Below are 12,434 nucleotides of genomic sequence, written 5' to 3'. Positions count from 1 at the left end.
TTATTATCTATTGTTATATTTCAACTACTCGCATTCTTGTTATGCTTATTTTATTAAACGCTGCTTGTTATTTTGTTACTACACAGTATTCATTATTTGTGGTATTATTATCGGGGTGGGTATTTTTGGGTTGTAGTATCTTATTGAGCTCATCGCTCATTGGCATTCCCATTGCCCTAGCATTTTATGCTAGGTACCGAAGAAACCGAAGGAAATGCCAAGGTCTTGGAAGGCGACGTTCAACCTTGGTTAGTTTAAAGTATGCCCAAGTCCCATGAATCTCTTTCTTGAGTTATTTAGTTTTCTCTAGTTTTTTTTTTTTTTTTTTTTTTTTCATATTTGTGTTTTTTCTGTCATGAATGTACTAACACCAAGCTTTAAGTTTGATTTGGAGTTATAATTTAAGAATTTTTAATTTATATTTTGTTAATTAATGGATGATAGCAAACTTGGTGACAACAATGATTAGAAGTTCTTAATTAAGAAAACTTGATTTTAAGTTTTAAATCTGATTATGATGTCCTTAAATTTTGGAACGTTACAGTTTTAATGGTTTGAGTAGACTGATGCGAATGCAATTTTTCCAATCCACCTAACTTCGAACGGATGGTGGATAGGAGGTCACCCACCCAAACTGATTCGTCGACACTTCTAAGAAAATGTAGTTATGCTTTAATGTTTTGTGTGTTAAAAAAATAACCTTTTATTTAATAGTTATATTTTTTATTTATAAAATATAAAAGTTAGTCCTTTATTTTTATTATAAAAAATGAATAATAAAAATTTTTGGTCGCAAAATAGTAAAGAATTAAAATAGTTCGAAAAAAAGTCCAAAATAGTAAAACCCAAACTGCTAAACCAATCCGCATCTACCTGCCAATCTACATAGCCTGCTCAATCTGCATTTGCTAACTAAGTGAACGGATGTTAATTAATTTTTTTTAATCTACCTAAGTTCAAACGAATGGCAAATAAGAGGTCATTTGATCCAATTTAATCCGTGAACACCCCTAACATGAGCAACCAATCCAAAGTAGAAGTGCAACTCAAGTGGGTTCAATAGGGTTGAGATATAGGGTTAGGCCTAGTTGCTGAAGCTCGATTTGCAATCTTATGTCATATGCCAAGCTCGACCTAAATTAGACTTGGATTCTTCAAATTTAACTGAAAATTTGAATTTTATTTTATAGCTAGGTTGATTAATTTGTTAAAATTATATTATATTATATATATATTATAAAATTATTAATAGCATCAAAATAAATATTTTATATAATGTAAGGTAGAGAGAAGACAAATGAGAATTGAAGAACCAATGTGATGTTGTGGTGGTCTTTGTAATTAGTTAGTATAACAATTTAAATTATTTTTACATTATCCGACGATTAATAATATATATATATATATATATTTATCTAAAAAATTTGAATTTTGGATTGCTTGGATTGTTGGTGCATCTACCCAAGTCTAGTGCAAATTTAATTTAGTCTTCTAAATTTCTTCTCAAGCAAGCACCAAATTCAAAAATATGTTGCTCCAGTTTTAAAAATTTCGAATTGAGCCTTCAGTCCAACATGACTTATTTTAACTCATTTATTAACTTACAAGTTGTAAAAAATACGCATAAAATAGGTAACTTTTAAGCTATAGGAACAAATTTTTTGTGATTAAAAAAGTTAAATTTTTTTTAAGGGGCTTTTAACTTATTTTAAGAAGTAAAGTTTATTTATTTATTTATTTTTCACTTTTTGATATGTGACAAGCAATAAGCTTTTTATTTATTTATTGATAAGCCTTGTAAAATTAAATGACATAATCTTATCAATATGAGTTATCATAAATTCATCCTACTTGGATCAATCATGATAAATTGAGGCAGTGGCTCTGGTCCAGTCCAAGATCAGACTGGACCGTACTGTTGGGTCCGTGAGGGCTCACCACGGGTCTTGTTTTGATAATCCGAACCGCTCAATGTGTAGAACTCGTCGAGTACTACATGTTTGTAAAAAATCACGTTGATCGGATATCGATAGCTATGTGAACAAAACAGTTTTTTATCAACCGTTAATTATTTCACCGTCCTTTTTTTATACAAAACTGATTTGATCACATAGCTATTGATATCCGATCAACGTGATTTTTTACAGTCATATAGTACTCGACAAGTTCTTCACATTGAACGGTTCAGATTATCAAAACGGGCCCAAAAAATAGATAGGCCGAACTAGACGAGTTCAGTATTGATCTCAACTTGAAACAAGCTGTACGCTAAATTAAACTCTTGATCTTTAAAGTTTTCCTCGCACGCCCTACAATTCCATTTGCAAAAATCTTAACTACTATTTTTTTATACTGCATCAATTTAATTAAATTAATAATGTAATGCTAAAAAATAAAACTCAAATTAATAGTGAAAAGTGAATGAACTATTCAAATTGGATGCCAGCTTCTCAATCACTTTATGGTTTATGGTGAATGAGTAAGTGATTTTGCCTTTGATTTTAAGGAATTATCAATTACATTAAATTGACTTATTGTGAAAAATTGAAGGGTACAATTGACGTAATAAAACTATAAGGGTAAATCACAGTCACCTCCCTTGATATTTAGAAAAAATACAATTAATCATACAATTTTGACATAATTACAATTGTTTCTCTTGAAGTCTTAATTCACATAATAGTTAGATCATTTTTCATTAGTAATTTGTTAATTATATAAATGAAAATATCGTCATCCATTTTCTTCTAAAATATATATTTATCTTTATTTATTGTAGTAGTTACCCAACATTTGAATTAGTTTTCGGCCGTTTCAATTTTACTAAAAGACAGGTTAATATAACTACATCAAGGTTGTGTCAATTGTATTTTTCTCAAATTTCAAGAAAGGTGAATATAATTTATCTAAATAATAATAAGGGCTTTTGGTCCAAAAGTCCAATATTGTATTTTCTTTGTCCCAAGGTCCAAGCACAAAAATATTTTGAGGGTTGCTATTAGCACCTACCTAATTTCTTTGGACTCCCCATTTCTTTGAACACCCACCTTAAACCTTAAATTTTAATAAGATTTCCTTAAACACTTCACTTAATACCAATTTTACCCATATTCATAATATTATTATACCCAAGTGCACACTCACTTTATTTTGCACACCATTTCTTCTTCTTTTTCTTCTTCTTCTTCTCTTAGTAAACAATGAACGATTGAGAACAACAAACGATTGAGAGACAAATCGATTTTCCATTTCTTCTCATTCTCTCATAAACGATGGTCTCTTTCTCTTTATCACCGTGAACGATATTCTCTTAGTCGGAAATCTCTTCGACGGTCTCTTTCTTCTTCTCTCAAGCAACCTCTAACTGCTTGTCACATATTATTTTTTTGTTTATTTCGGGGTAAAACCCTCGATACAGGGGGTTTTAGAAGGAAAAATCCTCAGAAAAAATAGAAATGGGGTATAAAATGGAACCGTTTGGCATTCTAGTGCCGAACAAAATTTTTATGTTCAGCATTGTATTACTGATCTAATTTTTTTTTTTCAGCACTGTATTACTGAATAGAACCTTAACAATCGGCAAATCAGTACGGAACTGAAAACAACCCAGAATCGTTAATGTAAGATAGATAAACTTACTAATGCAACATCAACCTCATCAGAGTCGTTGTCATCCTCTTTCATTGCTCTATAAGTATTAACGAATGGTAAAAACGACCACAAATGTAGAAACTCGAAATTTGTGATAAGATTGTTTGCAGCATTAATTGATTTGGAACACCAAACACATTTGAAACCACTGAACAAAATGTTAACTCATTATGTGGTTTCTATTAGGTTTTTATTCTTGGCAATCCTGTTTGACAAAACTCCTTTCAATTGTAATTGTATTCGATCTTTTATTTCAGTGAGGCTATGAGTTTTAGATGCGAATCCAACCTGAATTGCGCCTTGCAGAGATGCTTCAGAAGTTTATTTTTTCATGTTTGCCACTTCGCTGACTATGTCGGGGATCGAGCTTCCAGGTCAGCTTACGGGGGTCCAGGGGGCAACGCCCCTTAGCAGGTTCGGGGCAGCGCCCAGACAAGGTCGATGGACAGCGCCCCTGAAGCAAAATGCAAAAATACATTCGAAGTTGCTTGTCCGCTCGAGCGGCCATTTGTGCGCTCGAGCGGAGAATCTTTGGTTCCAAAAGTTTGAATTGTTTACAAAAGTAATGGAAGTTGTGTTTTTACGCTCGAGCGGAGATCGCAGAACAGCTTGCTATAAAAGGTGCGGTTCAGTCAGTTAGGGATATGGTTTCCAGATCTTCTTCTTGGATATTAGGGTTTATATTTGGAACTTCTTTGCTAGTTTCTTTGATGTTTGTTTGAGTTTAAATCTGGTTTGAAAAGTATACATTAAAGGATTATTTGCTTCGTTCAATATAAAAGAGAGTGTTGTTTTTCGGTGGATTCTGTGAAATTCGGGCCTGAAGCTTTGGTGGATTCCGGAGTGGCTCATTGTCGTGATTCGACATCGGCGTTGTAGATTCAACGTTGGGCAAGACAATTTTGAGGTGAAGACGGGGCTGGAAGAGGCATTTAGGGGTAGGTTCGATTCAGGCGTGGGTTCGATTCGGGCGTGGATTCGCTAGGTAATTGAGAGTACACTTGTGTAATTCCTTTATGTTTTCTTAGTGGATTGTTTTGCGACTTTTGCCCGTAATTTTTTTTTATCACAATTGGAGATGCTTCAATTGTGGTTTTTCCACGTTAAATTGTTGTATTGATTTGTCTTTGATTGTTTGATTGGGATTGCTATTTACTCGTTAAAATTGATACATAATCACAAATCAATATCTACGGGATTTCTAGATTTTTTAGTTTCAAATTTATTTCATTGGAGATGAATATATGGGCTTAAGATGGTGAAGAAGAAGAATACGATTAGAGTTTAGATTAGTAAGGAATATGTATTGATAGAGATGGAGGTAGGTGTACAATATTATAGAGTATCATTCTATTTGTTTTCATTTGGTGGGTGGGTGTTCCATTAAAAGTTATCCTTTAATGTAATTTTACTTTAGGGTATCATCATAATAAAAGAAAATGTGAGAATTGGAGGGTCCAAAGAAATTAGATATGATCGCCTCCACCGGTGACTCTTGTTGTCGATCTCCTTTGCCACCTTCTCCATTGTTAATTTCCTTCGCCACCATGTCTCTCTCTCTCTCTCTCCTCTCATCTTTTCCTCCACCGCTGCTTCTCCACTCCATCGTCATCTCAGTTCTTATCTGTCTACCATAACTAACGACCGAAGCGTCAGATTCTCTTCCTTCGGTGAGCTCACTGTCAAGGACCGCAACTTCCTCTCCGTCGCTTACAAGAATGTAATCACTGTCACCGCTGTCATCACCCCTCTGTCACCATCATCTCTCTTTTTCTCTCTTTCTCTCACACTCTCACATTGCTGCATCTCCTCGCCGATCTCGCGAACGCCGCCGTCTTCTTCTCCAATCACGAATTTTGTCGAGGCCAACGTTACCATTCTTCATCTCTGATGACACCAGCACCGTTCTAATACCATCGCTACCATTGATGGACAACAGCTTCACGTTTCAAGGCTCATAAGGTGCCTAGCTCCACATATATATATATATATATATATATATATATACTTATGTGTAATTGAGTGTAATGGTTAAAATCTATTGATTTCCTGTTTGTTTAGTTTGTAGATCTGATTGTGGTTCTGTAAGTAATTTGTTGTAAATCAAGAACTCCAATCAACTTCTCATTCCCTATTTCTCTTCCTTTAAAAGAACTTGCAATTGTTTTGTCCAGCAGATGAACTACAAATTTCTTGAATTGAAGTTGATCATTGGAAGGAAAATGATGTTTTCATAAGTAATTTGTTGCAAATCAAGAACTTTGATTGTGGTTCAGTGTGATATATATAAATAGTGCCTAAAGTTGTTTTTTTTTTTTTTCTCTTGAAATTGTTTTTTTTCTTTTTGTTATATCGATTTGTTTGAAATGATTTTATCTATTTTTGTTTGATCGATCTGAATGGGCTATTTTTGTTTTAGAAAGGATTTCTATCTGTAATTTCAACGGATAGAAATTACATAAAGAAAAAATTCAACAGAATGTGTCAATGATGTACAACGTCTGGTTTGATTGCTTTGCAAAATTTGTGCCGATAAAAATTGTATAAATATGAAAATTTTGGATAAAAAATTTGTACAAATAAAAATTTTGAACAGATAAAATTTAGATAGATAGAAAATTTACACAAATAGAAAAAATTTGAACAGATAGATACAAATTTGAACAGATAGTAAAAAAAAAGTCAACAAATAAATAAATGAGTAAAATTGGAAACAAAATGTTATCTCAAAATAACAAAAAAAAAATTCACCAAATTATGTTACAAAAAGTGAACTTTTTACACAAAATATCTATTCGACCTAATTACCTTATAGAGTTGTGTGAATAATAATGGAATTAACATATAGGACGACGGTTATAATTTTCTAACCAAAGTAACCCATGGCTTCATAGTGTGGAATGAGCTCTAATTGAACTTAACAACGGCCCAATTTTTAAAGCCCAGTCCCATTCAAATAAAAATAAAAAAATAAATCCACTGGTGTATTCCCAATAGAGTTAAGTGAATTTCGGATAAAGTGGATCTAGACCGAAGGAGTTACAGTTGGGCTGTAGTTTTAGGCATGTGTTGGCCCTCAACCCTAAAGCTCCCATCCATTTGTTTATCTTGTATTTGGATAATGAATTTAAATAAAAATTTAAAAAAATAAAAAATAAATAAAAATTCAATTCATGTTTTATTTACATTTGTCTCACATTTTCTCTCTCTTTTAAAAAAAAAAAATAAAAAAAATCCCTAGAGTTGGCCTTGAGTTTTTGGGAGCCGAAACGAATTTTTAACAAAAAGACCCTCTGTTATATTTCACAAAGAAAAATTCGAAATATAAAAAAAAAAATATAAATAGAAATTATGTTAAATAAACTCCGGAATTATATGTCTGCTCCCTGCTCAAGATTTAAAAATAAATAAATAAATAAATAACCTAAAAATTAATGAAACCCATAACATCACAAGCCTATTTTATTTTTATTTTTCAAAAAAAGCCCTAAAAATTTCCAATATCATGACAACAACCACAAACCTAAATTTAATCAAATTGTGTCTTCTTTTCTTTTTTTTTTTTTTTTAATTTTTTAACAATTATACATAAATGTATATATACCTATTAGGCTACATCCAAAAAGAGTTTGATACTTTTACTTTACAGAGAATACAATTGCAACTTGTACAAAGAAAGAGAGAAATTCATCAAATTCATCACTCAAATGAAAAACAGAGAGAGCAACTAATAGAGAGAAGGTAATAGTGGAGTACCTTGAATAATCGAATGATTGAATTATTCTAGTGGTGATAATTTAGAAATCAAATGACAGAATCCGTAGATTAGATTTGGTATAATTTCAATACTATAGAATTATATGTCTGCTCACTGCTCAAAATTGAATAGAAAAAAAAAACTAGAAATTAATGAAAACCCAAAAATCACAACCACAAACCTATTTTGTTTTTATTATTTAAAAAAAATCCTAAAAATTTTCAATATCGTCACAGCAACCACAAACTTAAATTTCATCAAATTGTAAATTACATTTTACTCCTTTTATGTTTGGTTATTTTCTCACTTTGGTTTTCAAAGTTTGTTTTTTCCCCCTTTGACGCTTTGTATTTCAAGTTTTTTCAAGTTTACTTTTTAAGCTAATTTTTGTTCAAAATTAAATAGAAAATAATACTTTGACAATCACTTGGCGTACAAATGTTTTATTATATATAACTCACATATTTAATATAAACTTAAATCTTCATATAATAATATATATTTTTTATGTTATGTAACAGTTATTATGGCATTTTCTGTCTAATTTTAAATAGAAGTTTCCTTTACGCGTAAATTGGAAAAAAATTGAAATATAAAGGCCAAAGTGCAAAAAAATAAATTTTAAGGGCCAAAGTGAGAAAGTGGTTAAACATGAAGGGGTAAGAATGTAATTTACCCTATCTTTTTTTAACAATTATACATACATGGTCTAAAGTTAGAGCATCTCCAATGGCAAGCCATTGGAGCTCCTATTGCCATAATTTGGTAGTTGCAACAGAAATATGTGCTCTAATGGTTTGAAATGGTAGCTGTTAAATTTGACAAATGTCAAAACTTGTGTCAAATTTGACACAAATTTTGGTAGCTGACATATGTGCCACATCATTAAGCAAAACCACCCTCCCTTCCTTCCAGCAAAACATCCCTCCCTCCGTCCCTCTCATCGGCTATTTTTGCAGAACCAAATACAGAAACTGGTGTGTTCGGACGACTACAGTTTCTGTGCAAAAGTGGCAAAAATGGCAGCTCTCCATTGGAGCACCATTGCTATAATTCTACCATTTTCTACTATTCATTGCCATAATTTGGCAATTGCAATGCTATTACAACATATATCCTTGGAGATACTCTCAGGGGTTGTAAGTATTTTATGATTCAATAATAAAAAATATTTTGGTGTAAATTTTTTATTCTGTATAATTTTTTGTTCTATGGTACATTTTGAGCACGTTAGAAGTTTAAAATTCTCTACCAATCAAATAATTAAATTTTATAGTGCAATCAATCACTCAAAATAATCAATCTCACTGCTCAAATTGAATAGAAAAAAAAACTAGAAATTAATGAAAACCCAAAAATCACAACCACGAACCTATTTTGTTTTTATTATTTAAAAAAAACCCTAAAAATTTTCAATATCGTCACAACAACCACAAACTTAAATTTAATCAAATTGCAAATTACATTTTACTCCTTTTATGTTTGGTCATTTTCTCACTTTGGTTTTCAAAGTTTGTTTTTTCCCCCTTTGACGCTTTGTATTTCAAGTTTTTTCAAGTTTACTTTTTAAGCTAATTTTTGTTCAAAATTAAACAGAAAATAATACTTTGACAATCACTTGGCGTACAAATGTTTTATTATATATAACTCACATATCTAATATAAACTTAAATCTTAATATAATAATATATATTTTTTTATGTTATGCAATAGTTATTATGGCATTTTTGTCTAATTTTGAATAGAAGTTACCTTTACAAATAAATTGGAAAAAATTTGAAATATAAAGGCCAAAGTGCAAAAAAATAAATTTTAAGGGCCAAAGTGGGAAAGTGGTTAAACATGAAGGGGTAAGAATGTAATTTACCCTATCTTTTTTTAACAATTATACATACATGTGCTAAAGTTAGAGCATCTCCAATGGCAAGCCATTGGAGCTCCTATTGCCATAATGTGGCAGTTGCAACAGAAATATGTGCTCTAATGGTTTGAAATGGCAGCTGTTAAATTTGACAAATACCAAAACTTGTGTCAAATTTGACACAAATTTTGGTAGCTGCCATATGTGCCACATCATCAAGCAAAACCACCCTCCATTCCTTCCAGCAAAACATTCCTCCCTCCGTCCCTTTCATCTGTTATTTTTGTAGAACCAAATACAGAAACTGGTGTGTTCGAACGACTGCAGTTTCTGTGCAAAAGTGGCAAAAATGACAGCTTCCTATTGCTATAATTCTACCATTTTCTACTATTCATTGCCATAATTTGGCAATTGCAATGCTATTACAACATATATCCTTGGAGATACGCTCAGGGGTTGTAAGTATTTTATGATTCAATAATAAAAAATATTTTGGTGTAAATTTTTTATTCTGTATAATTTTTTGTTCTATGGTACATTTTGAGCACGTTAGAAGTTTAAAATTCTCTACCAATCAAATAATTAAATTTTATAGTGCAATCAATCACTCAAAATAATCAATCTCACTGCTCAAATTGAATAGAAAAAAAAACTAGAAATTAATGAAAACCCAAAAATCACAACCACGAACCTATTTTGTTTTTATTATTTAAAAAAAACCCTAAAAATTTTCAATATCGTCACAACAACCACAAACTTAAATTTAATCAAATTGTAAATTACATTTTACTCCTTTTATGTTTGGTCATTTTCTCACTTTGGTTTTCAAAGTTTGTTTTTTCCCCCTTTGACGCTTTGTATTTCAAGTTTTTTCAAGTTTACTTTTTAAGCTAATTTTTGTTCAAAATTAAACAGAAAATAATACTTTGACAATCACTTGGCGTACAAATGTTTTATTATATATAACTCACATATCTAATATAAACTTAAATCTTAATATAATAATATATATTTTTTTATGTTATGCAATAGTTATTATGGCATTTTTGTCTAATTTTGAATAGAAGTTACCTTTACAAATAAATTGGAAAAAATTTGAAATATAAAGGCCAAAGTGCAAAAAAATAAATTTTAAGGGCCAAAGTGGGAAAGTGGTTAAACATGAAGGGGTAAGAATGTAATTTACCCTATCTTTTTTTAACAATTATACATACATGTGCTAAAGTTAGAGCATCTCCAATGGCAAGCCATTGGAGCTCCTATTGCCATAATGTGGCAGTTGCAACAGAAATATGTGCTCTAATGGTTTGAAATGGCAGCTGTTAAATTTGACAAATACCAAAACTTGTGTCAAATTTGACACAAATTTTGGTAGCTGCCATATGTGCCACATCATCAAGCAAAACCACCCTCCATTCCTTCTAGCAAAACATTCCTCTCTCCGTCCCTTTCATCTGTTATTTTTGCAGAACCAAATACAGAAACTGGTGTGTTCGAACGACTGCAGTTTCTGTGCAAAAGTGGCAAAAATGACAGCTTCCTATTGCTATAATTCTACCATTTTCTACTATTCATTGCCATAATTTGGCAATTGCAATGCTATTACAACATATACCCTTGGAGATACTCTCAGGGGTTGTAAGTATTTTATGATTCAATAATAAAAAATATTTTGGTGTAAAATTTTTAATTTGTATAATTTTTTGTTCTATGATACATTCTGAGCACGTTAGAAGTTTAAAATTCTCTACCAATCAAATAATTAAATTTTATAGTGCAATCAATCACTCAAAATAATTGATCTCTTCAGAATAATATATATATATATATTTTTTAAAATAACTATTTTTATCTTCTAATTTAGAAGACCTTTGTATAGTTTTCAATTAAGTTATTTAAATTGAATCTAAAATATTTTTTTTAAGAAAACATTGTTGATGGATCTTTGATATGTTAGTGCCTTCATATTATTTTACTTTAATTATTGTCGCATACCATTTAAACTTCTCTCAATCAACTTTATTTTCTTTTCTTTTTTATTACTCGGTCCTTTATGTGAATATACCCTATGTCAATCAACTTTGATTTATTTTCTTTTTTATTACTCAGTCATTTATATGAATACACGAATCCATATCAATTCAACGTCGAACTCACCAAGACTTTATTATTTGGTGACAATATGCTCTAAAATATACACATTCAAAATCATAGCACAAGGGAATTACAAAAACAAGATATGCATGAATGTTGCAAGGCCCGTGGTAATCTGAACCTGGACACTATCTTTGCTATAGCGATCCCGGTTTCTTTTTTTCCTTCATTGTTTAATCGTAATCCGAACTCGGTTCCATGGATGGTTGTTGTTGTCTGTGTCCTATTTCCATCCTTTACTCTTTGTGTTTGAGTTTTAGGTTGTGTTGGGTAGGTTTGAAACATGTTGGTTGTGTTTAGAAACCAAGCGTTGATGCCCAGATTTTTGCCTCCACGCTCGAGCGGGCCCTTTGTTTTTGCTTCTCCGCTCGAGTGGGCATTTTGACGCTCGAGCGTGATTATTCAACCCTCAGTACTTTTCTCTGCAGGTCATCGGACGCTCGAGCGTCCACTTTCACGCTCGAGCGGGGACCTTCGTCTGCAGAACTTCTGGAAGTGTGCACTCGATGCTCGAGCGGCGCTTTTCATGCTTGAGCGTGAGTTTGTGTCTGACGCTCGAGCGGGGAGTCCCACGCTCGAGCGGACCTAAATGTATATCAATCCGAAAAGCAGCTTTTTGAAGCACTTTTTCGGGCCATTCTCTCTCTCTAGCTTTCCAAAACCCTATTTTGAGAGCTCCTCTCTCTAAAACTCTCTCTCTCTACATTTTGATCTTGGTTTAGTGTGACCCAACCCTTGTGCCTTCGTTAAAGTGATAGAGCTTTGCAAGACCTCCATTTTGATCCGAAAATCTTGAAGTTTGGGGCACTTTCGAATTCCTTCACCATCTCCTTTGGGTTTCTTCATTTAAGGTAGGGATAACTACTCATATTTATGGTCTTTGACATAATCATGTAGCCTTTTTATTTAATGTTGAGTTAGGAAGTTTTGGGTGTTAGGGCTTCAAAATGGGTAAAGAGGGGCTTTGTTCTTTTGACCCATACATGTGTATTTTGGGTCTTAAAATGAGAT

The sequence above is a fragment of the Camellia sinensis genome, chromosome 9, assembly GCF_055761805.1.
Source record: "Camellia sinensis isolate YWXY chromosome 9, ASM5576180v1, whole genome shotgun sequence".
Lineage (NCBI taxonomy): Eukaryota > Viridiplantae > Streptophyta > Magnoliopsida > Ericales > Theaceae > Camellia > Camellia sinensis.
Note: the sequence above shows the minus strand (reverse complement) of the source record.